Genomic DNA, 25,724 nt, shown 5'->3' with positions numbered 1-25,724 from the left:
TTCTGTAGAAGCTGACCTACAGCTTTTATCTCTCTTTCTGCCCTCAGCAGTACAGATGCCTGGTGGCATATTGGCTGTTCTTTTCTTTGAAACCTTCCCCTGTAGTACAGCTCCCCTATTATTCTCATTTTGGTCTACCCTGTCCCACACTTGGCTGAGTTTATCACAACAGTCCTGATTTTCTTGCCCACTGAAGTTTGCAGGATGCAATCTGGGGCTCCTGTCTGATCTTCTCAGGGAGCAGCAGTCAGCACTCAGCTAAAACAAGATCCAAGTTTGTTCTAGATTTTGTTTCAGCCTTTTAGAGAATCAGTCCGTGCTATACTAAACATTTCTGCTCCTGGTGTCTTCACAGGCTGAGCCCGTGTCCTCATTATGGTTGGCTGAGCCTGTGAAGGGTGAGAGAGTTTCACCCAGGCAGTAGCACTGATGAATTTTACCAGGAAAAATCACCTGTTCTGCTTTTTCTACTTCCTCTCCTTTCCATTAAAAAGTTTGATCTCTTTTGTCCTTTTTTCTGAAGCTTCTGCTTCGGTTTGTCCTGTCCTCTGAATTGCTTCTCTCATTTAACTATAATTTGTGGACCAGACTCACAGATGCCACAAATCCACTCCATACCTTTGTTTCTATCTCTGTGCTACTTTGGTAGGGACAGAGTACTGCAAAATAATAAGAACAAGGGTCACAACTCACTAAGCTTCCAATTATTCTTCCAGAAGTTTTTATTTTCTTTTTGTTTCTTTTTTTTTTTTTTTTTTTTCACTTTTCCTATTCCATCCTTCTGTTACTTGTTATTCTAGGGTGTTCCACTTTGTGTTTTGGCTGCATTATATAGAGCCCCAAGCTAAGGATCTCGGATACTTGTTTGGAACCTGCAAGTTCTATTATGATATGTAAATATTTAAACATTAAAATATTTTGCATAGCTCTGAGAAAATATTTTTATATTCAACATGTCCTAATTTCTTCAAAGTAAGGAAAGTACATCTTGTTGCTTTTTTAGATGTACATTCATTAGTGGGTGTAAAGGACCTCAAAGAAGGCAGATGTATAGCCAGTGCATTATTTCTTTTAGGCCCAGGGTAGACAGAACAGTGCAGACTGTGTGGAAAGTGATGGATGATGGAAAAGGAGTGCTGATTCATAGGAAGGGTGGGAAACCATAGCAATTCAACTAAAGCCAAATGATGTTGGGAAAAACAGTTTTCTAATCGGGTTTGGACATGCTTATTGTAAAGAGGCATTTCTTAGTGGAAAAACAGCCCTCTGCTGTTATCCAGGAAGTGGAGAAAAGAAAAAAATGAAAAGAAAGAAGATTTTCATTTTATTTTACCCTGTAACATGTTTATCTTTGGTTCATTCATTTTTTGTTTGTTTGTTTGTGTGTTTGGTGTTATTTTAAAGTTTATAACATGATTTTCATTCTTTCTTCTCATATTTATTCCCCTCAGCCCAACAGAGTTAATGGAGATTCTTAGTATTTCCAGTTTCATTTCAATGGGTAGGCTCGGTGGAACAAAGGATTATTCAAAATAATCAGGATGGACAGATTCTGCCCTGGCACTTTTCAAAGGATTCTTTCTCAGCGTTAAAGAAAGAGAAATATTTTGGCTGACTGTCTTCTTTAACTTCTGCCTACTTTGTATTCTTTGATATTTGGGAATTATCCCAAATGCTGTCCAGTTCTCTAAGGGGCTGCCTGAATAGGAAATGTCTCCTACATAAAGCAGTGTAGCTTTATGGGAAGAATTGCTGCTTGGTGTGTTGATGTGCTTTCTGCTGATGTAGTGGGGTTCAGTACTTTATAACTGTCACTTTGAAATTTTTCTGTGGACTACTAATAAAAATGGGGATTAGGGAATACTGCTGATCCCACTCCAAAACCAATATTCCTACAGAGAGAACTAGCATGCAGTTTGTTTGTATCTGCTTGGAATTTAAAGAAGGTGAACTGCAAATAAAATGGCAGTGGATTTACTACTAGAGGTTTTTTTCACCTCTGTTTTGCCTCAGCCCTACAGGTAGTGGTACAAGATTTGCAGTTGTTCCAAATCTTTCACATACTGATGCTAACTAGACTGACCTCCTTGACATGCAATGAACATGTTTTTCATCACACAAGCCAGAGTGATTTTCATTTCTGCATTTTCATTCTTCCCTCTTCACTTTGAAATTCTCTCCCTTCTATCAGAAGTAAGTATTTGTTCTATAGGGTTAAGATAGTCAAACACATGCATGTAAATGGGTTGGTTTCTTTGAGATATTATGAGTCTCTTCCAGTTCTGTACATTTTGTTCAAAAATATTGATGAAATTAGGCTCAGAATTTACTGGCAGTCATTGATTCTGTGGCCAAAGATGTGGAAGAGTTAAATTGCAGGCATCATTTCTTTATCCAAGATAAAGTGGGTAAGACCTGTAGGTGCACACCAGCCTTAAAAATTAGGACTTGCCATTGACTTTCCAAATGAATTTACTGTCCAGCATCTCAGACACAAGCAGTTAGACCTGGGTTTTCAAAGGGTTTCGGTGGCATTTCATGTTTGCCCAGTAAACTAGCTTTGGAATTTCTGGAACTACTGTGTTTGTTAAAATCTATCTTCCACATAACTTTTGAAGAAGCATTGGGTTTATTCTCCTTTTTTTTTTCCTCCCATACATAGTAACATACTTGCTGTTATATATTAACATATTTGCTGTTGCTCCCGAGCCAGGGAAGGTTTGTTTTTTGCTGTTTTTAAAAAATATTGTTGCTTCGAGATTTATAATATGACTTTCAATCTGGCTTGCTTGTTGTACATCCAAGTAAAAAAGAGTTCTTTTTATTCCCTTGAGAGACTGCTTAATTGGGATGTATTAGAAAATGTATTGTGTAATAATAATAGATGTTTACATAATATGAAATACTCACAAGGATTAACCAAACCTATTACAGTCCCAATAGAAATAATATCAAATATCTTCAGCTTGAGGACATATGTCAGGCTAGGGGTTTTTGGATTGGGGTTTTTTTAATAGTGAGGATGTTTTTGTTTTTTTGGTGGGTTTTTTGTGGGGTTTTGTGTTTTTTTTTGTCTTTTTTTTCTTTTGTATGAATCATCTCCTTCCTTTCTGCTGTATAAAACATCATCCAGATAGGCAGAACTGTACAGAAATTATTCTTTCAGGTAACTGTTACAGCATCAAGGCTGTCTAGGAAATTGCACTGTCATCTGAAATGCTCACCAAGTAATGGGCAGCCATTTTCTCAGAGAAAAAGGTCATAAAGAGACGAACAAATGATAATTAATAACAGTTACTGTGTCAGGCCTCTCTTGGGATTTTTAACATTATGATCAAGGGCTAAAAGGAGCTGCTTGGAAGGAAAGATTTGTGGCTAGAGTCCATAAACCCCACAGGTATGGCTTCCAAGAAGGTGGATTTCAACCACTTCTGAGGCACAAAGCATTTTACACTGTTTTACATTGTCAATAATGAAGTATCTGCAAGTTAATCAGACACCCTGTGTGCAAAGCTGTCTTCTGATTTAGACAACTCCCTTCACTCTTCCTTGGTCAAATGCACCAAACATGGAAAACAATGGCTTTTCAACACAGAACTTTTGAAACACAGACATTCAAATATCACCTCTGCTGGCCTTGTCAGTGAGCTTTCATTTTAAGGATGGAGATTTCCATGTGCATCCTTCTGAGCTCCATTTGTTCTTCCTAGAAAGTAGGAAACCAACCCGCAGGGTTCTGCTGGTCAACATGGAGAGAAGAGAGGAGCTGGGCAGTGCAGAGGTGTTGGGGAGACAGGGGAAGGAAAGGTGCCCTGAAAGAGGAGGAAGAACAGATGCACGTGTTTCTCATAGTGCTTTCTGGCACCTGATACCTGAACAGACTGATGCCATGGCTGCAGAGGAAGAGTGGAAGCGTGGGCAGCTGGGACAGAGCAGACAGCAGGGTCAGTGGACAACTGTGGTGGAAATCTTGCTGCATTCTGTTCCCACCCTGTCTGATAATGAATGCCAAGCATGTGTGTTAACATTGCTGAGCTAATTATCTCTTGGCACTATGATAGCAACAGTTTCCAACCTCATGCTGAACTGTGTGGGTTTGCCACAGCCATGAAATTGTATCAGACAAAAGGAAATTCAAATTTCCAGGAAAATCAAGTGTGTATACGAAAGTAAATCCCAGCAGGGCTGAGCAAAGCACTGGGCTTCTCTAAAGCTAGCCACGGGTGCAAAACTGTGTACATCACTTTGATTTATTCAGATCAAGAATGAACCAACAGAAAGCAGAACAATGTTGGAAGTCATACTTGAAGAATATCCGTGCCTGGAGAAACTTAATAGATTGAATAATCAGTCTGGTTTTCCTCTCCAAAGTACTCGAGTGACATGAGACAGGAATTCACACTCGTGGAAAAGTGAGATGGGAGAAAGCCCTTGATGTTGAAGTGCAGCCACTGCACAGAAATATCTGTCAAGTTCTTGGCAAAGAAGTCTTCCTTATCTTTTCAGAAAACAGCATCCTTTTCTATTGTCCCTTGGGAAAGCACTAGTTGGACTTGAATTTTGAGAACCACCTGACCTTAACACAGCCATTTCCTGAAAAAGGAAAGAATTCAAGAAATGAAATTCTGTCTTTCCAGCAGCATGTTAGTTCAGCAAGTCTTTAGAAGCGTGCAGTAAACATGGAGAACCTTTCGCTTACAAGAGCTTCCCGCTGGGTTTTATGGATTTCAGTCTAAAGCTAACAGCTTTTGAAGATCCTCCTCCCACACTGTTCTTGTTTGGCAGCCTCTACTCTAGTCATATGGAACAAGGGGTGGTATTTCAAAATGTTGTGGTTAGCTTGTACAACTCTATTGTCCATCTTCTGCACGAATGTTGCAGCAATGTTACATATGGCTGCTGTCTAGGGGGCTTTTAGGAATTCAGAGTCAAAAAGATTCCGCCTTAGGCTATGAGGTAAAGTCAGAAGAATGAGATCTTGAAACAATTTAACCAAAGAATTTTTGGCAGATCAATACAGTCTTTTCTTAATCTGCAGCTTTGGCAAGAGAAGCCAAAAAATAGAAGGATGCAGGAGGATAAATAATAACATAGGAACAATTATAAATGCCGTTATTTATATTAGTAGCTCTGCTTTACTTTAAAAGCTACATTCAGTTCTAGGTACTTAATCATAAGAAGGATAATGCAGAATTAATTGAGGTTCAACAAGAATGAATGGGAGTATGGGAAAATGCTAGTAAAAAGGGTGGTTGAATAAATTTTAAGAGTAGGTGTGTGACTGCTGCAATTCAAGGTAATGCTGAAACTTCCATTGATCTTAATTGAACAAAATTAATGGCCAAACTAATCAAATGTGACACAATAAACACAGAAAATCAATAAAGAATATCATAAAGGGGAACCTGCAGCTACTCTGCAGAGGAGCAACCAGGAACTCTAGACAGTAGCAGGTAAGCTTGAACCCTCTGACAAAATGAATGTTTCTGCACAACATGCACATTAGATTATGCTTCTCACGACCATCAGAAGCTTGAAGGCTCTCAGACTTTCCAGGGCCCAGGAGAAGAATGGCCTCCTTATTAAAAGGCAAAAAACCTGAGCTGCAGTGGCACTTCTAAAGCAGCATCGGATTGTAAAGACTTCGGGCCTCTTCCAAACACTCAGACCTTGAGGCATTTGACATATTCTACCTGGCAGATGAGAAGAAACATTATTAATTACATCTCTTTCTTTGCAGTTTCTTACGTGTGAGGTGACAGTCCCTCTCAGAGGAACAGGAGTTTGTGCTGGATGTTTTGGATCTGCCAGGAAGCACTTAAGTTTCTGTAGCCTGGCAGAGGAAAACTCCCCTGTCCCATTCTGTACCTCTTTCTTTGCAGGGCTGATTGGTGTTTTTGCTATTTGTGCAGTCACATGGTGCCATTCTCAAAAGCTCTCTGTTAAAGCCAAACAACACAAGCTCCCATTTGTGTTTCCAATTACACATGTGCTTTAAATCACCACTGGCAGTCACAGAGCTGACCCCTGTCTGCACCTTTCAGACCCGGGTGAGGCATTGTTTGATGTCAGCTTTGCAGGCTCCTGCTCAGTAATGCGCAGGGGCTCTCACTGCCCATGGCCATGATTGGAGACAAATGTCTATTTCCTATCCAGTGATCCTAAGACAACCTACAGTAGCAGGTATGTTTTAACCAGATTGTTTTCCAAGGGGTTTGGTGCTTTTTGACTGTTCTATTCCCACTGTTTCTGTCTTTGGTAACTGTTTTGCCCACTTCACAATTGTGGTTTTTAATTGTGAAATTTTTGCATTTAGCAAGTGGGATATGGAGAAGGAGGCAGAAACTCAGTCAAAATTAAGATGGAGTTAAAAATATGGCAAAGATGATGGTTTTGAAAGCATTATCTGGAGGAACCATGAGGAATAAAAAATATTACTCCATCTATATAACCTTGTGTCCCATGTCAGGTTGGGCAGCTTCCAGAAATCCCTTCCAAACTAACTTTTTATTTGATGCTGTGTTTCATCATGTCATGTAGTTGTTGCATGGGCTTTATGGCAGCATGGATAGTACCCTGACAGGAGGACGAGGATTTCTTCTGCACAGTGTCTTTACATTCCACCCAATTTACCAAAGTCAAAATTTTTTTCAACTTAACCATACTCATGAATTCTGTGAGTCTTCCCAGAATTACATGAGCAGTATCATATTGCTGATTTGAAGGAGCTCAGGTTCTGTGTTGATTGTCTGTTACCTCATTTTCAGCATTTCTGAAAATAAATTATATCAATAAATTTTGAAGAGCTGAGGCTTGGTATCAGATGTGTTAAGTTATAATCACTCAGCATATTTTGATCATAATGAGAAAATTCAGTGCTCCTCCTGTCACTGCTGCAAGGGATCAATTGTTCTGACAGATGTACACATTTAGAAAGTAGGAGGAATGAAAATGTTAGCAATATTAATTAGTGATGACTGCATTTCACCATAGGTGGATCTAAAACAAGCAGATTCCTGAGTTGCTTATGCTGGACCATCTTTTGTCTTAAAAATAAAAAATTCTTTTTTAGCCCCATGAAACACAGGATGATGCATTTGATTTATTATAGCAAGCTCTGAAGTTTGTGACTGCTACTTGTAATCAGAAACATTGTTTTGCTTTGGTTTTCTTTTTTAAACAATATTCTATGTTAGGATCAGGTGATTGATGTGATTCCAGTTTAGTTTAACTAGTCAGATTGTGTAATGTAACCATGGGATAAGTGTAGGAGATACATGACTGGCTTTGGCTGACTCAGAAGCTGATTGTGCCAAGGGAATTTTATAATTGTCTACTAGAAGAAAGTGAATTTTCAAAAACATTACCCACATTTTAGCTAGGCTCTTAAGCAAACACGTTTTACCTGTAAGTCAGTTATGTGAACACACTCATTTCATTCCACATCTACTATAATTTTTTAGGAGACACCAACAAATATACCAAATCTGTTTTGCTGTTATTTCACGCTAAAAATACCAAGTCTTCTGACAGTGAATTCCATGGGTTAGGAAAAAATTTTATAGCATTTCCTCTAGTCTGGGGGATGTGAGCAATAAGGCCTCTTGATTTTATCATTTATAGATTTGGCTCAGTCTTTTATGTAACTTCCGAGTTCATCTCTAAATTAAACAGTTGCAGTCTTTTCCCTCACAATGATCTATTGAGCATCTCTCACTTTGTCGATGGTTTTCTTTTTTTTTTTTTAAACGGTGACAGGATGTGCCCCGTTTCTTTCCCCCGCTGCAGTCTGCTTTATCTGCAGTCAATGGAGTGAAGTGTAGGGTTTTTCTGCCACCATTAGGGTGGGAGGCGTACCTGCAGCTGCTCAGAAGCAAGGCTGAAGGGGGACTTAAAAAGGCAGAAGAATAGGGACTGAAGAAGCATTGTCTTTTGTCTCAATAGATTTCAAAATTTTGGAGCCAAAATGAAAGAGGCTACAGCCCTTTGCTCTTGCCCTGCAGTGCAGGATCGGGGCGAAAAGGCGTCAGTGCAGATAAAATAGCAGTGAGTGAAAACTAAGACACCCACTTAATATGAGTGAAAAAAAATTAGTAGCTTGCTCCTATCTGGAACCAGAAACGAGGGCAGATTATCAGATGAGATTCCTGATAAAGAAAGCACTTTGCTAGTACTGTTTAGGAAGCACTGTACAGCTAATTTAAGCATAATGTCATATCTAATCCCTGAACACAAGATGAGTTTCCCATCCTTGTAAATTACCTGCCAGAAATGGCCTGCATTGCTCTCAAATATCTGAGTTCCTGGTTCTAACATATCAGTGAGGCTTGCTGCAAACCCAGTGACTCCTTAGTTTGTCACCCAAAAACTGTGACATAATAAAACCATGAGATGTATTTCCAGGGTCCTGTCTTCACCAAAGACCAGATTGATCAGCATGCCACTTACTCTTCAGAGTAAACCAACGCCTTCACAACTAGCTTTTTTTTTATTATTTTGAGATGATTAAAAAAAACCAACCAGCTTTTTCTTTTATACAGAATATAACGAGGCACGGGTAGAAATGTCACTTTGTTGGAATTGATTTTTGTAAGTCTGTTTTATTTATGTTTCCATTGCAATGAGGAATTTGTTTTCATTTTTTCCCCCTTAGGCTTTAAATGCTACTATCGTTTTCCCTGAAATTGGTATAGGTGGGTTTCAAGATTCTGGGATTTGTGGTTATGAAAGTATGAAGTAGTCAAACGTTGTCAAATTTAAACTTTAAAAAAGGTATGTCTAAGACTGCAGCCCAAGGGAAGCTGGATGAGATCAAGTGTCCACTCAGCCCTGTGTCCTGTTTTTCCCAGGAGCAAGAAGAAATATTCCATGAAAGAGCATTGAGTTACAGAATTAGATGATAGGGTTGAGTCATATGTCAGGCATATTTCTCCCTCCACTAGTCCTGAGGAAGACTTGTAGCTCTCCTATAATCTTCCTCCCTGGCAGTAGAAGGATCAGTCAGAGAAACCGATGTCTTACTCAGCCGCTTATCAATTCTTGACAAGTCACCTAACAGGGGGGACATAGGTTGCCCACCTGAAAAATGGCAGTGATGATGTTTGCCTTTGAGAAAACATTCTGGGGTCTGCAGTTAGAGGAAAAAAACTATGGATACTTATGGCTGGAGCATTCTCCTTTGTTTCACTGGCTGCCTCTAAGAGTCTTCTTGTCTGTATATTGCCACATATATGTCTTTATCCAGAAGTGCTAAGATTTTATGACAGGAAAATTTTTTGAAAAATGCAACTGTCCCCTTGTAAGAGTTGTTTCCTTGCACGAATTTGGCAATAATTTGCCATTTCCTGCAACCACTGTGATGACTATCCTTTTTAGACAATGCATAGTGAAACTAGGCCTACATGAAAAAGATTATGGAAAATGTGTTTCAGGACTTATCTTTCTTATCCAGGCAGGAAGCTGATTCTAGTGAGGAACTTCTATAGCACTGTGTTATTCACTGAAGGGAATCAAAATTCTCAGAATCACACCTCTTCCAGAAAAAGGCAAAATAGCAGACATGATCAATTCCCTGTTGTGTTTTCATTTGGTTTTATTTGATTTTGTGCATTTGTTTGTTTGTTTGTTTTTTTTAATTTGGTTTGTTTCAGGTTTTTTTTCTTTTTCATTTTTAGTCCTGAATTGCAAGGACAGTATGGGAATACAGACAAATCCTTATCCTATCCAGTAGTACTGCACCTGCCAGCTAAACTGCACAGTCCTTCCAACCCAAACCATTCTTTGAAAGCCAAATTTGGCACCTGAAACAATGCATGTACAGAGGACACATATCCTCAGGAGGCCTAGCTGTTTGGGACATCTCCTAGAGTGCATAAAGAAAGTTGTGTAAGTTGACATGTAATGATTTGTCTTTGATTGGGAAGGCAACTCTTCCTTTTTTTTCATGGGATCATAAGGCAAGACCACTTTGAGGTGTGTCGAATTATTGCACCGGGAGTGGCTTAAAACTGCCCCGTGAAAACATTTTCTTGAAAGTGTAATGAATTTGGGTTGTTCTTGTTCTGATGCTGAAGTTCTATGAGATTTTTATAAGGTGGTAGTGAAATTACAAGTAATATTAGTGTGGAAGTGAGATGAACAGATAAGAACTGATATTTCCCCAGTGCAATAAATATTCCTATATGTGTGTATATAGTGGTACACAAATGACAATATAGTGTTTTAATTTAGTATGAAGCTGAAAAGGTATCAGAGAATGTCTCTGAGGGGATATAACCACTTTCAAAAGTGATGCCTTTAAAATCTGCGTATATTCTCTGCCAAGGACAGGATGATGTGAATAAAGAAGGGATAACAAGCTGTTAGACTAGCTTGTGAAACTGGGTCTTTGATCCCAGTAATAAAGCACACCAATTATACCTCTTCATCCTGTTCATGTTGCCCTTTGATTTTATTAATAGTTTTAATAGGACTAGTCAGAAACATTTAAGAAAATAATCCTTATGAATGGGGCCCTTCCAAAGAAGATGGTTAACATCTTGTGTTATGGGCTGCTTGTCTTTCACACTGGTCAGGAAAGATCCTTTGTTTTTGTATCTCTCTCTTATGCCTGTTTCTTCTGTGTCCACAACAGGTCCAGCTGTGCAAACATGGAGAACCTTAGTTGATGATCAGAACCCTGAAGTAGGAGACTTAATGAATTGAAGATTTTAAGAAAAGGTTTTCCCCTGGAAAAACATTTTCATTAAGCACCTTGTTCTAGCTCTATCCACCAGGTAAGTAGCATAACAGAGAGAGGCAGTTCTTGGCAAGGAAAAAGAAGAAAGATGAAAGCAACTAGCTCTCTCATAATAATTACTTCCCCAGAAAAAAGTAATAGACTACAGTATATAGAGTTTGCTTTCCATTTTCTTTCTTAGAGACGCATATATTCTGCTGTAGTAGCTATCCAGTTTTTAGGAATTTTTTCATGAGAGGGAAGCATTGAGTTTGGGACAGAACTTACTTTGTACGAAATTCATCTTAGGACTGTGTTGTTGTAGCTGTATTAAAAGACTGCTTTGAGTACACATGAGTATCAGGATTAGAAAACTGCCAGCAAAATACTTCTCCTCATCACTAACTTAAAAATTTCAAAATTGGTTTATAACTGGAGGAGAAACTCCACTATGAATGAGGGGTGGAGCCCCAATTCAAGAAAAGAAATTTGAGATATTTCAAAATAAAAATGGATTCCTCTGATTCAGATGAAACCATCCAATCAAAAACTCATTTACTTTACCTCATGTGAACTAGATTACTCTAGATAGATTCCTGTCCTTTTGAGCTACCAATGCCAGTAGTCCGTCTCAGTCAACCCTAGGGTCAGACTGCCACAGCTTCAAACATTGTACAAAACAGGATGGAGTGAAAAACCAAAGCAAAAAGTAAGAAAATGGGCATGCTTTTTTTTTACATCCTCATGGATTTGTACAACAAATTTTGAGCAACTTGTACAGCAAGTTTTGAGCAACTATTCTAAAATCATCAGGCAATCTCATTAGCATTGCTTTGCCTCTCAAATAACTACAAAGTCTATCATCAAGCACATATGCAGAGTTTAGGCTGAATATAGTGAATAACATAACCTTGTGTAATTCCTGATTCCTGATTCACTGCATGGAGGGACTCGTCTACTTTTTGGGTTTAAAGGGAGATAGCCTACCAAACTACCCAGATCATACTCTCCAGACCACATTAAAAGTGTCATTCATAAACCTCAGCCATCTATCCAAAAGAATAATGAATTCCTAGGGGCCAAATTCAAAACTGCAGAAACTCCAGGGTATTAATGGTATTACATCAAGGTGAATTTTTCCCCATTTAGCTAAATATAGCCAAAGTTGTGAATGAAGGCAGGTAAAGCTTTGGTTGACTAACAGGAAGAAGGGCATTAGGTTTGCTTTTTCCTTTGAATATCTGAGGTGTTCAGAAAGTGAAAATTACTTCCAGGGAAAATTGCATCACAAAATACATCCCAAATTCGCATGAAAAACACAAGGACACGCACATTTAAATTGAAGAAAATTTTCAAAATAATTTCTGTTTACAGTTTACTGCCTTTTCACTCTTCGACAGAAAATAAAAATCCATGGACAAATTCCAGGAGACTGAATGCTGACTCTCATGGCTTTGTGTGCCTTTTTCCACCTTCTTCTGGAAACTAAAATGAAGAAAGACACAGAATGCACTCACAGACTTTCCAGGAGTCTTTCTACAGATAAGAAAATAGAAACAATCAAGCTTGCAGATAGCAGCCTGCCAGTTTCCAATTTTTCTTGGAAAGAAAACATTTACCAGCATTACTGCAGTTTTCCAGTGAGAACATTTTGGGCTTTTTATATGGGAACTTTTAATTTTGAACTGCACATGAACAGAAACATCAGAGGAACTGTAATATCTATCCTCAACAACCAGGGAAATTTAAGAAAAAACCCCATCCCAAGACAAAACAGAAAAAAACTTACACCAAAAAAACCTCCAAAAAAAACCCCCCAAACAAAAGCCACAAGTATTAAAGAGAATTTTGCTTCCCTAAGTGCTCTTCCCACATACTTGCAGCCACATTCCTGCATCCACTTTCCACATATGTAAGGCACCATATCTCATTACACATTCAAAATTGTTCAAGGAGAAGAATCCAAGGAGGTAATGGCAGAGGAAGAGAGGCAACTGCCTGTTTCCTCCTTTCCTTGTAAATATAAAAACTCTCACAGTATTGCTTAAAGATGGCTGTCTGTATACTTGGCCTAATTCCACCCTCTTAAAGGCCATGTGAATTTTGGAAGATGCAGCTTTTGCAGTGTTACTTTAGCTTTGAAACTGGTGGCAAGGCTTTTTTTCCTTGGTAGCTGCATGTCAAGAAATCTCACAGAATAAAAAATATATAAGAGATTTTAATGGAGCACTTTTTAAAGAAAATGAATGTCTGTTTTGCAGAACCAATTTCAGAGATGATGAATCTATTCTGTACAAACCACTAAATAATGGAGCAGAAGACCTGCCTTTTGTAAAGAAATTAGAGAGGGAGCCAAAAGGTGAGGTAGCAGGAAGCTCAATATATTGTGTTTCATTTTCTCACTGTGCTGTTTCAAATTTCCATTGCAGTAGGTGCAGCTGAAGTGGGAAACTAAGTTAGAAGAAAAGAAGAGACAATAAATGTCATCCATTTTGAGGAGATGCATCCTAAACTCCAGGAGAAAAATGGAAATAACTAGAAGCAAGTACTTGAGTATGTTCACAATAGAGAGATGATTTTTTATGTAGAGTGTATGATAAAAATCAGCAATGCTTTAAACCATGAGAAAACAATCATGCTCTGCTCAGTATAACTAGTTTACCTACCATAAATCTGGATAAAATAACACTTGATTGAATAAATATGGAAAATATTGAGATAGGAACTATTCAGAGCAGAAGAATAGACAAAAATTGGAAAAGAACTTTCCAATGGTTGTTGCTTAGGTAAAGAAGCTTGCTTTTTTGAAAACCACATATTTCCTTCTAATTGCAGTGAGCAATGCAGGTGACTTGCTGGGATCATGCTTGCCAGCCTTCTACAGGAGATATTTCTACTGAACTCCTATTTGAACTCTTAATTTGAAAGGGGTAGAAAAGGGAGAGACAAGTGACCATGGCCACTAACGAAGCACCTTGAATGATTCCAAAATTCACTGTGGGGATGTACACTATTAAATTGAGGTACTTCTGCAGTCAATGATCCCAGGCAAGAAATTTTAACTATTTGTGCCACCTGAGATGAAGTCACCACGATGCCTTCAAAGGCTTTTTGTAACCTGACTTCAGTTGGCCAGAGTAAACTTTGTAGAACAATAGATGAACAATGTTTGGTTCTCTATTTTTATAGTCTCATATTTGCTGCTTAAGGTGTACATTTATTGTCTTAAAGGGTTCTGTACAGCATTAAATAAATAGCACTGATAGGGATTAAGAGTATTTTTCCCTAATGAAAAAATGTTGAATGAATTGTATGGCATCTGGAACACAGAATGGGTGGATTTACCTGTGTTCAAAAGAGTGGTAAGTATAAGGCCCTTAGTATAAGAGTATAATCATCTCAGCCCTTCTTGTAATTAACAGAGAAAGCACTAAAATCAGAGGTTGATTCATTCCCTCTCAACAGAGATGGGACGAATCACCATCTGGAGGGTTAATGTCTTATTCTGTCTGTAAAGAAAGTCTCAAGTTAAGGTTCAGGGAGGTAAATCCCAGCCTATCCAGATTATTTTAAATTATATAATAATTCTCTTTTATTTGTCCCTCAAAACATAGATTGAAATGACCTTGCACACTGTGGTCAAAAGTTAACCTCACCTTTTTGGTGAGCACTCTTTTGTAATTTTCACAGCCTGTGCAGGAGACCTTCCCCAACACATGTACATTCATTGCCTCCACAGGAATTTCATCTGTTAAACTTTGGGATGACTGTAGGTGCCAGTGGTCCCAGTCTGCTGATGATTCAGAGTCTTTGGCAACAATCACCCAGCCACAGCTTGTTAGACAGAGCATCCTTGCTCAATCGCTTGCATGCCACATGTGTGGTGTGTGCTAGAATCTGCAGCAGCGTTTGCAAGGTGGAAGCTGCTGAGAGCCAAGCTCCTCATCCTTGCTTGCAGGATTGATAATGTCATTCAGTGACACCAGCTGGTGTTCTGGAATGGGATTACAGATTGCAAGCGAATTCCTGCAAGGTGGGGAAAAGTTCCTTTAAGAACTCTCATTCTTTTCCCAGTTTGGTCTAGATCTGGTAAGTGTGATTTCTTTTCATGAGTTCTAGAGGTGCCACCTTTCTCTTGTCTTCAAAGCTGGCATTTTGTATCCCAAAAATTCTGGCAGTCATAGAGCATGTATGTTCTATACACTTATCCCAAAGAAAGGAGCTATTCATGAATTTTAGTGAACCTTATCCAGTTACTATGATCATGTTGGGCAAATACAATCCAGCTGAAGCCATAACAGAGACAAGGAGAGTTGTGCCTTCTGCAGTGATTATGACATTTCTGTGGCTGTCATGGAAGCACAGAAGGCAAATGCAGTGAAAGGTCCTTTTCATGAGATAATTTAGGAAGATTACTTTCCTCACAGTGGTCTTGATGAAACATCAGTCAGGGAATTCAAATGTGGCCAAATGCCTTCTTAACACCATTTATTCTTTGGACTGGACTCATTATCAATACTACAGATTAGGTGTCTTGGTACGGTATGATTCCATCTTACACTTTATCTAAAGTTTTGGTGTTTGAGTTTACTTATAACAATTTATCTGATTTTGCCATACACTATGAATGTGGCTGTGAGACTTAGTAGTTCTTCTCTGGTCTCCAACTTTCTGCTTCAAGCAATAATTAGTATATTTCCAAAATATCTTCTCACCTTCTATGAAAACTACTTCTTTAATATTATATTTACAACATCTTCCTTTCTGCAGGTATCTGGGAAAAGAAAAAGAAAAAAGATATTTCCATTTAGTCATCTGGACATGAAATTTCCAGTGGAGTGTCTAACCATCAGAACCATATATGTAAATATTGTACATATACTTGCTACCCTATTCTCTGTGCTCTGAAGTATAAATAGTAATAACTGATAGATCCAGCTGCCCACCTGTTCTACAGCATTTCCAATAAAGCTGCAGCATCTCCTCAGTCTTTAACATTAAGAATCTTCGTGATTTCAATATGTATGGCTGCATTGTATTGCTCCCTTCTCAGAGGAGTGCTCTGTTACTCAAGTTAGATGGTTCCTCACTGTTCCTTGTTTGAAATGCTTCCAAAGGAGATTGAAGACTCAAGGTGGAAATTATTTCCAAGCTGCTCTAAGAAAACTCTTCATATATGATATTATGATTGGGTTATAGTGACAGCACCCTTCAGAACTGCAATTTGATTGCAAATCTGAAATGCACTCAGAGGCATACTGTATACATTAATATCCCAAGCTTACAGTTGCTTGGCCTTAGATTATTTCAAAGTTGCATGAATTACATTTTTTGGGGTTTCTTATTTGGCAGAGTGCTTCTTGGCTTTTCTCTTGCTGCTTAATGCCAGGGATGGTATGCTTATGCCTCAAACCCTCAACAGAATTGCAGATATTGCGAGAATCACAGAACTTTCATGGAATTGTGCATGTAGGAACAGAAATTCACCTAGTACTCCATTATTGAGTTTTTACTTTGGTAAGCCTCTTGGAGAAACTCCTGCAGTGGAAAGGTTGTTGCCTACAAAAGAAGACCAACAACCTAAAGACTAAGTGGACCTGATTCAAATCTTGACTCAGATGACAGCTTTCTGTCTTTTCTCACTGACAAGTGAGTGTTTATTAAGTTAAATGGAGGTACAACAATTACAAACATTAAAAAATTGAAATAATCAATGAATAATGAAATGGTTTAATTTCTTTCTATATCATTCTTTCTCCTCTGGATATGTGAGTCTGTCTGGGTTAGTCACTTTTTTGGATTACTGGTTTTTCTTTAGAAGCATAGTTGGGATCATTCACCCCAAGATCTTCATGATCCCTTGTGTTTTAATTGATCCTGACTTGTTTCTATCCAGATCCAATAATGAGACACAAATACCATCTTATGCTTGTAGACAGGAAAAAAACCATTTAGATGAAACCTACTGGTTTGGTTTTGGAAATGCCTTGTAGTGAATGTGTTCATTGCATTGCAAGTGATCACTTACCCTCAGCTAAGTATGAATTTGTCTGGACAAATTTACTAAGTTGATCAGTAACTGTACAGTTCCTCTTCCTATGACATCATTAATTCTTACAACAGTATTTTCTTTCAGTAATTTTGTAAATGAATATTTTTATTTCTTTTATCCTAATATGATCTGAGGTAAGCATTATGTCAATGTGATTGTTTGCCCTTAAGGCATCCCATGATTATAAATGTGTTTCACAGTGCAGTACCAGGACATAGTTAGAATCTACTGAATCAAAACAGTTTTAACTGGAGTGCTCCAAAATAACAAAATCAGCTTCCTACCCATGCTGTTTTTACCATCTTTGTCTTCTTGGCACTGCTAATATCCTTTTAGTTGATCAGGTGTTCACCTCTGTTCTGTTTGAGTGAGTAATTAGCAAACTGTGCATTCCTTAAGGCAAATAGGCTTTCTCATCCTTAGCACAGGCTGGTTTGAAGATAAATGCAGAGAATAGCTTTACTGTTGAGAGGGGTAAGCCAGGCAAGTTCCCAGTATGTAGGATGTTACTGGGCTAAGTGCCTCAAAACCCAGGATCCCCCAGCGTCTGCTATGCTTTACTGCTCCAATTTGTTGGCAGCAGACTCTGTGGAGCAGCACACCTTCAGTGGATCTGGATTCTTCATCTTAGACTGCCCATCCTGTTATTTTCACAAGAGTTTCTGTTGCTTGGGGGAAATGAGTCAATGTTCCATTCACTTCTGCTGATACCCTGAGGATTTTAACAAAGCAGGAGTGGAAAAACCTTTGAGTTGCAAAAAGAAGGAAAAAATAGCAGGGAAACCAATGTTTCTAAGCAATCCATTCCAGGAACATATAAAGCAGTTTGTCTCATGTCCTAGATAGATGTTGTATCTTTAAATAACGAATAAAGCACTACTTAAGTCCCAGTTTCCAGAGCAAATGGAGAGCTTTCCTTAATTCCTTGAATTCCTTGATAAAGATACTTTTGAGGAAATGGCATCTGAAAAGATAGTTCTGAAAACCAATGGCCATTTTCTCTACAGAGAAGAGCAACATGTGGAGGGTCTTCCTATTTTTTTTTCTTATTTATTTCTTTCCCTTCACCGTTTTAAAGAATGTCAAAGAGTAGATCTTAAAACGCCCAGAAGATGGGATCAGTGCTTTACAACCTGCCATATGCACTTGTTAAGAGCTGAGTGGTTTAGAAATCCACTTGCTCAGGACACTCAGGGTTAAAGAGGTTTCTGCACTATTCTCATTTTTGTGGTAAGAAGAATTAGCAGTTGAGTGACTATAGATATCTTGTCACTTTTCAATGCACTCACAATATGGCCTTTAATATTAATAGGAGTCTCCCAGATGCATAAGAGATGGAGGGTCTTCTGTATATGTTCAAACAAGCAATTCCTTGGTTGTTCATGACTCTGTTCCACTGCAACAGGAAGTTTCTATTCAGTAAATGCTTACCTCAGTGATAATTTTGAATTTGATAACTGGGAGAGGTCAGGAGGAGGAAAAAGCAAAAAAGAAAGGAGAAAGAAATATTGGCAAAGGATGAAAGGGACAAATAAAACCAGGATGCAGTTTGGTTTCTTTAGCAAACTATTTCCCATGCCACACTATCCTTACCATTTTCCACTAAACTCAGAAAGTTTACAATAATCTCCTCACAACAATTTTATCAAAAAGAGAAAGCGTGCTTACAGCTGTAATGTCTGATGGACAACAGCTTCACTCAACTTTACGTTTTGTGGAGGAAGAATAAAAGGTGGAGAGGGAGTAAAATGGGAATTCATTTCACAGCAGTATTTGCTTGCCCAAATCCATACAGCTATATCTTATGCACTCAGTAAAATGCCTCTTAGAATAGAAATGCATCTACAATAATGGTATGAAATTTACTCCTCCTAGAAATGTTCAATTTATGGCCAATATTTTTCCCTAAACCTGGAAAATTATAGCATAATTTAGATGAATCTGGGGAAAACCTCAGCAGCAGAAGGATCCCCTTACTCACTCGGCAGACTTTTGGGATTTTGCCTCTACAAACTTTAGGCCCACATTTTCTCTTCACCAGGACGTGGTGTGCTTTAGAGCCCAATGACTAGGCTAGGTAGAGACAGCCTTTTCAAGAACAGACTGTTCCAGTCTGTCTTAGCATCTCATGCCATGGCACAGAAGATACATTGTCTGGGGCAGATAATTTCATAGAACTGCCAGTCAGTGTTGTCTTTGGTGAAATGCACTGTCGGGGTCTCCTCCCCCTGCCATGTAGCCCTGGGAAAGGGGCCCTGGGGGGGAGGCACGAGGTTTCCCTGCCCCTGGTCAGCCTCGTTCCCCATTGTTGGTTTGTGTTCCCCTGCGCGGGCAAAGGACCCTCAGTCCAGACTGTGAGGGTTCCTCAGCAGATCCCGGCCACGAGGCTGGAGAAATAAACATCTCTGAAACATCTACCAAGAACCCATCCATATATATATATATTTCTTTTCCACGGCCTCCTGGTTTGGTGCATCGTGTTACAGTATCCCCGCTGTAACAATGCGCCATTCTGGCCACGTAGGGCTGGGACTCTGTGAGGTTGTCTCCGGTTCCCTGTGACTAGTATTTATTTATGTTTACATATATGCCATTGTTCCTTAGTAGTACTTTATCAGTGCTTTGCATTACAAATGCAAGCTGTGAGATTAAGGAAATCTGTATCTCCTGCCTGTTTAACAGATCCCTTACTTTCACATGGGAAGACTCAGAGGGGGAGTTTGAAAATGTGGCCTTTGAGTAACATTTCTGAACTGCTGGTGGTCATAGAACCACAGAAAATTATTTGTGGAAGGTTTTATTGTTGGATGTCATGGTAGAAATGCCAGGAACCAAGTAATGGTGCCTGATCTGCCCATCCTCTCCCCCAAAACCTCTGTGTATTGTTCAGGAAAAGGGCTTTCTGCTTCACCATGTTGTCAGGTGCAACCTTCTCCTCCTAGTCACAACAGTGGAGAGGCAAGAGTGACCAGCTTCATCCTCCTCTGTGCTGACAAACACTAATGGAGGCAAGGCTCAGTGCCTAGAAATTAATAATGTCTTGTAAGAAAAAGTGGATAGCAGCTTGGGCAGGTGGAATGGGATGTTTCTGTAACTTGGACTTCTGTGTCTCCAAATGCTGAGTATTTGGATGATGGGAAAGAGAGACCTGAGAGACCTCATTAGATGACACCAAAGCAGCATACCATGTTCCTCAGGAGGATGTGATGGGCTGTGGATTAAGGCCAGGGAGGAAATGGCAGACCCACCTGAAAACTCAGAGGGCACAAACCTCCCTCAAGGTGTTGAACAGCCAGCCGAGCAGCTGACTGCTGTTGGATGATTTTTTCTGTCTCCTTGTTGCAGGTGTGCCCTGTTTCATAAGTAATTAATAATAATTTAAACAAGAAGAGGCATATTCATCTGGGGTGAAGGACAGTGTCAACTTTTACCTCTGCCTGATTCATTACAGGGATCTCTGTGTGGATTTCCTACATTGCTAGGTAGTTGTTTCTCTACCTATTTTCCTTTATTGTTTTGAGTAAATGTAACTGGTTTGTTCCTTGGTATAAAATCTGGAAGTCTTGCCTCCCAGACAGATATTCATGCTCATGAAATAAATGGAGAATATGACGTTAAGTAGTTTTACTAGAAATCCAGTGTATAATATGTATAAACCCATAAACTTTCTTGTACAAGGTCTGAGCTTACAAGTTTAAAGAGGATTTTTAACTTCATTTTTATCTGCTTGCACATAACTTGAAAGACAAACATTACAAATGAAAAGTTGTATCAAATTAAATTGGATGGTCAAATTAAACAGAAGAAAGTTTTCTCAAAAAAATGAGTTCTGGTTGAGGAGAAAGTAGTAGAGAAAGTAGATAAACACAAAGAACAGAGATCCAAACCCTCCAAACAAAAATGAAAGGTGGTGTATATAAATGTTTTATGGAAGAGTCAGAGTGTGTGTTTTCTCAAAGATGATCTGTCCCTTGGAATAGTAGCAGTGTTTGGTAAAATCCTTATGGAGTTGGAACCTGATCAGTTCCCCAATAATCCTGCTGCAGAGGACATCTTTATCTATACTTATGTGTGGCTCAAGGGACAGTGCTAATGCTCTACCCTTTTGTGAAGTTTATGAGCATTTTATTAATATTTTAGTTGCAGTTAATGGATGTTCCACCAATTTTCCTCACGTGTTAATAAACATTTGCTAAATTTTTAATTTCCATGGCTGCAAACTGATAAATTGTTTCTAATAAAACCCTTCAAAAACATCCCTTTTTGTCTTCCACAAGCTTCAAATATATTTTTAGACACAGTAAGGGAAAAGAACTTTGCAAAATTTCTGTTTTTTTCCAGTGGAACATTTTCAAGTTGTTCATCTTTTACAGCTCTCCTTTTAGGGGTAAAGTAATACCTCTTGCTTATAGGATTCCCATTGGAATGGTTTCACTGGCTTAGATTGATGGTCCATGTAGCTCAGAGATGTTATTTAAGATGGACACTTGAGCCTGGCTGCTACTGGTGTGGGCACAAGTATGTTCACTCTCACAGACAAAGTTTTCTGGAGACATTTCATCTTTCAGACTCACTGCTTTGTATTCTCTTTATCTGCTTCTCTCTGCTGTACCAGATGCTCCATTGGTGGCTTCATATACCCATGTACTTGCTGATTTTATGTTGTAAACTCTGTAAGTTGAAAGAGAAGTAGGGAGGATCACACTGTCATCCAATTTAGAGAGCTCAAAAACGTTTTCTGGAAGTCTCCTCACAGCACCTTAAGGGATACTTATCAGGAAATTCAGACTTGGGAAGTGGCCCATGATAGATGCCTTTGTAGTCTAGAACACATGGTAAACTTTCTGCTGATCTAAGAGAATTCACTTTGGGAGTGGAAACTTTTATTTCCTTTGCAAGAACAAATCTAGGAGAAAATGTCCACAATGTTATGTGAAGGGCTGACAAAGAAGGAAAAACAATGGATCATTTGCTATTTAATCTAAATCATTTTTTACCATATTGCACTGAGATGAGGTGAATAAAGGTCGGTGTACAGTTGGTTTTAATTTTGCTCTTGTCTTGACTTAGTCTAGAAAAAAGCTCTGTGAAGTGCTAGAAAAAAAAGTTCTAATACACTGCTGAAAGATACTGCTGTTCTTACTGGTCAAATGTGTTTCAAATTAATTCTGTTTTAATGTACTGCTGCTTGTATATTTAATACTACTTGAAAATATCTATGCTTTGTCCTTGCCAGACAAACTACACTTTTTCTCTTCATATTGAATTTGAACATCACAATGTAAAATTGGCAGTGACTACTCACATATGGGACCAAAACAGAAAGTTTATGGTAGAAACACTTTTAACACAAGCTTACCAGCACTGACAAAATCTATGACTGATGCAAAAGTCTGTCTGAGAATGAAATGATATCCAATGATTTTACCATGGTTATTTGTACCTGTTCAGCTTTCTACTCCTTCTCTCATTTTTGCTACATGTTCCAAACACAGCCAGGTTGAAGATAAGCTAAAGGAAGAATCCTGTAACTGAACCACCCTTGCAGTTTATTGTGGGCTTACTTTCTCCATGGCAAAGACCCCTTCCAGACAGTTGTACAGAATCCAACAAATCTGAAGAGATTTGTAAAATATTTGCTGTGATTTTAAAAAGTTTTAATGCTTGAAGGGGCTTTTTTCTGCTTTAGCTATATACTACTACTTAAGGAAGGAATAGAGTCCAAAACCACACAGGGTAACCTTTTCCTCCAGGAATTTTGACTGTGGTGCTAACAGTAGCTTCTCAGGAGTAACTCAACCTTGAGTATTGATTAGTCAGAGCTTGGAGAAAAATCCACTGATAGTGTTGTCCCACTCTTCTAAAAGTTTTGTCTGAGCTCAAAAATGCAATGTAACAAGTCTGCTGAAAAATGAAAACTTGTCTGCATTCTAAGAATCGGAATCAATAAATGTTTTTGTAATACTTTCAGCTGAAAGCTCCTGTAGCAACCTCAATTGAAAATCTCCCATATAAATAAAGGTATTTAAATATACACAATGAGTACTAACTGACCAGATAACCTGTGTTTGAAGTGTGTGGGACAAACGTACCTCAAATGTGTGTGCATACACACAAGTCCTGTGTGCACACACAGTTACGGGTTTTCTTTTCTTTCCTGGAACAAAGCTCTTCCAGCACATTGAGTTCCTTGTGTCAAAGTGAATTTTCAAGTACTAGTGGTTTAGATAGCACTGGCCATATCAAATACTGTTGTTTGATCCTGTCCATTCTGAAATCTTTAACATCTAACACCAAAGTCAGCTTTCTTTCTTCCCTTGAGCATCCTCCATATGTGTCCACCCTTGTAATGAACTTTGTTGGCTGAGCTTCAACACTTCAAATCAAGTTTAATAAAAAAAGGAAAAGCATCCAAAGACAGGCAAAAAATCTGGTGAAGGATCTAGAGAATAATCTTTTGAGGAGCAGATAAGGGAACTGGGATTGTTTAGCCTGGAAGAAAGGAGACTCAAGGGAGACCTTATCACTCTCTATGGCTACCTGAAAGGAGGTTGTAACAAGGGCAGGACTGGTCTCTTCTCCCAGGTTACAAGCAATAGGACAAGAGGAAATGGCCTCAGGTTGTACCAGGGGAGGCTTAGGTTGGATAGTAGGAAACATTTATTCACCAAAAAAGTTATGAAGCATTGGAACAGGCTGCCCAGGGAAGTGGTTGAGTCACCATTCATGGAGACATGTAGGTGTGACACTTAGGTTTAGGGGTGAACATGGTGGTTTTAGGTTGGACTCTGTGGTCTTAAAGGTCTTTTCCTGCCTAAAGGACTCTATGAGGCTATGATTCTTTTGAAGTCACTCACATTTCCTGTATTGCTTAGCAGACAAATCTGAGCTATAGCCAATTCCATTCCTCACCTCGAGAAGGGCCAGTATCAAAGAACACAACACACAACTCAGTATCTGTGTTGTGCCTGTCTGTCTCTTGTGATGTTGGTGGGTAAAACAGAGGCAAGCAACCTATACCTCAATGACAGAGAGAGAAAATGACAGAAAGATGAAATTTTTTGGACTTCCCAAAGAAGCTGTTGCAACCAGAACCAGATGAAAGGTGACTAAGGACTCTCTTGGAGTGAAGCCTTAATACAGGAGTGTACAAACCCATAAATTTGTTTGGGAAACAGGAAAACAAGAGGATATCCAATCCTGAGAGACTGTCACGAATAGAAAAATGCAAAAATTACATCAATCTATCTTTGCCATTATCCCCATGTTCCCTTGTCTTGCAGGCATGGCAGAAGAAATATTAATTTTGCTCCTGTAGCAACCAGCAATTATAAACCCTTACTTCTGCTGAGACTCTTGGGCTTGGCCCAGTAGAATTGAGGGGACTCAAACTGGTAAGTTTGCAACAGAGATTGTTTGGAATCATGTTAATGGAACCATGAATATAACTCAGAGGGTTCAACTTTTATAGGAAAATAGAGCATTTTGGTGGAATACTTTCATGGTCTCCACAGCATTTTTCCTCAGGAACTGCAGTGGGTGGTTTCTAATATTGCTGTTGATGAAGGCATACACTACACATAACTGAAGGTAGCAAGACATGATTTTGCACATTGAGTGTCCCTTACATGCCCCAGAGACCTTCAAGTTGTTCTTTGGAAGAATCAAGCTACATATCATATCTCTTGCTGCTGTTGCTCATGATCCCTACTATGGCATAGGTACCACTATAGAGGCCAAAAGGTTCAGGCACTCCGAATGTATAAGCTCAGCTTCCTACAAGGATAGCTGCTGATCACTGAGCAAAATCGGGTGGCTAAAAACTATGTGCCAAATGGAATATGTTGTGTTCATGGAATAAAGAAAGACACCCAGAGCATGCACTGTTAGTTTCTGTGTGTTGCAGAACAGAATGGGTTAAACATGAACAGCGTGGCTAACTTGTTAATAATGGTACAACAGGAGCTATGAGAAAGATGCAGATAGAAGAAACTGCAACAATCACATCCTTTTGCACAGAACAGAACACCCTGTTGAAGATTGCAGAACATCCTGAAGCAAGATAATCGAGTGTGCAAAAGAAAAAGTAACATTATAGCTTGCTATGCATTAGCTAGTATGTAAACAGAACAAATGGAAATTGTTATGCAGGAGCTTAAACAGTACAAATATCTGTGCCTCTTTTCAATAAACCTTCTTGCATCACTGGTGCCTGGTCCATGTGTTTCAATCGCCGTCACCCGTGGCCCTTTGTTCATGACAAGAGTACATGAATAATTCACTCACACCTTAACGGGACCAATGCTTACTTAGAGCAGCATCTGGTAGACTCCAATTTTCTCTATCTGTTTAATCTGCTGATATTTCAATTAGGTGGTCAAGCATTGGAGAAAAATGGATTCCCTTTGCCATGAAAACATACTTCTTTAAATATCCTGGTAGGTTATACCAGCTTCTTTTCCATGTGCTAGAGCTGTTTATTAATTTATTTCATCCTGGCCCCTTCCTCTGTTCCTGCTTCCTTCTTACCCCTGGGAAAAGTGACTACCTTTTTGTCACTTCTGTAATATTAATGTTTGCATTACTGGAAGAAAAAAAGTCAATGTTTTCCTGGTCTTTCTTCTCTGCAGGAAATTAAAACAAATCTCATTTCTTTTTATTTAGTCCCTTATATTTTTTTCCATGGCATATTTCAATAACATATTTTTCATTCTAGAAATGGATGTGTTTGAAATCCAACTGGAAACTCTGTCATAGCCTAACAAGTTGATTCTGGTATCACTATAAAATCTATGAACATAAATGTGTAAAAATCAAGCTCCTTTCATAGGAATCCTTATTTGTATCTTAACAGATTCTGTGACACATTTGTAGCTTAGACTGTACTTGCCAGGTAATGGAATTTCTTTCAATCCATTCTTAATTTCATTACCTATATGAAAAAATATATTCTTC

The 25,724-nt window shown here is 38.8% G+C and overlaps 1 long non-coding RNA gene across 6 annotated transcripts; it reads left to right on the top strand.

Annotated features, from left to right (window-relative positions):
• Positions 1–6,017: 6,017 nt before the first annotated feature.
• Positions 6,018–24,962, top strand: LOC138109490 (uncharacterized). 6 transcript variants are annotated; one of them, XR_011150509.1, is made up of 9 exons: positions 6,018–6,183; positions 8,541–8,589; positions 9,675–9,885; positions 10,634–10,775; positions 12,979–13,270; positions 15,488–15,580; positions 20,115–20,251; positions 24,053–24,163; positions 24,732–24,962. It is a non-coding gene; the product is annotated as an uncharacterized lncRNA (long non-coding RNA). The 6 variants fall into 6 exon arrangements; XR_011150511.1 differs by lacking the exon at positions 8,541–8,589 and having other exon boundaries at positions 13,147–13,270; XR_011150510.1 differs by lacking the exon at positions 8,541–8,589 and having other exon boundaries at positions 12,979–13,076.
• Positions 24,963–25,724: the final 762 nt, after the last annotated feature.

The sequence above is a fragment of the Aphelocoma coerulescens genome, chromosome 4 (assembly GCF_041296385.1).
Source record: "Aphelocoma coerulescens isolate FSJ_1873_10779 chromosome 4, UR_Acoe_1.0, whole genome shotgun sequence".
Taxonomy (NCBI): domain Eukaryota; kingdom Metazoa; phylum Chordata; class Aves; order Passeriformes; family Corvidae; genus Aphelocoma; species Aphelocoma coerulescens.
Note: the sequence above shows the minus strand (reverse complement) of the source record. Positions and strands in the feature narration are given on the sequence as shown.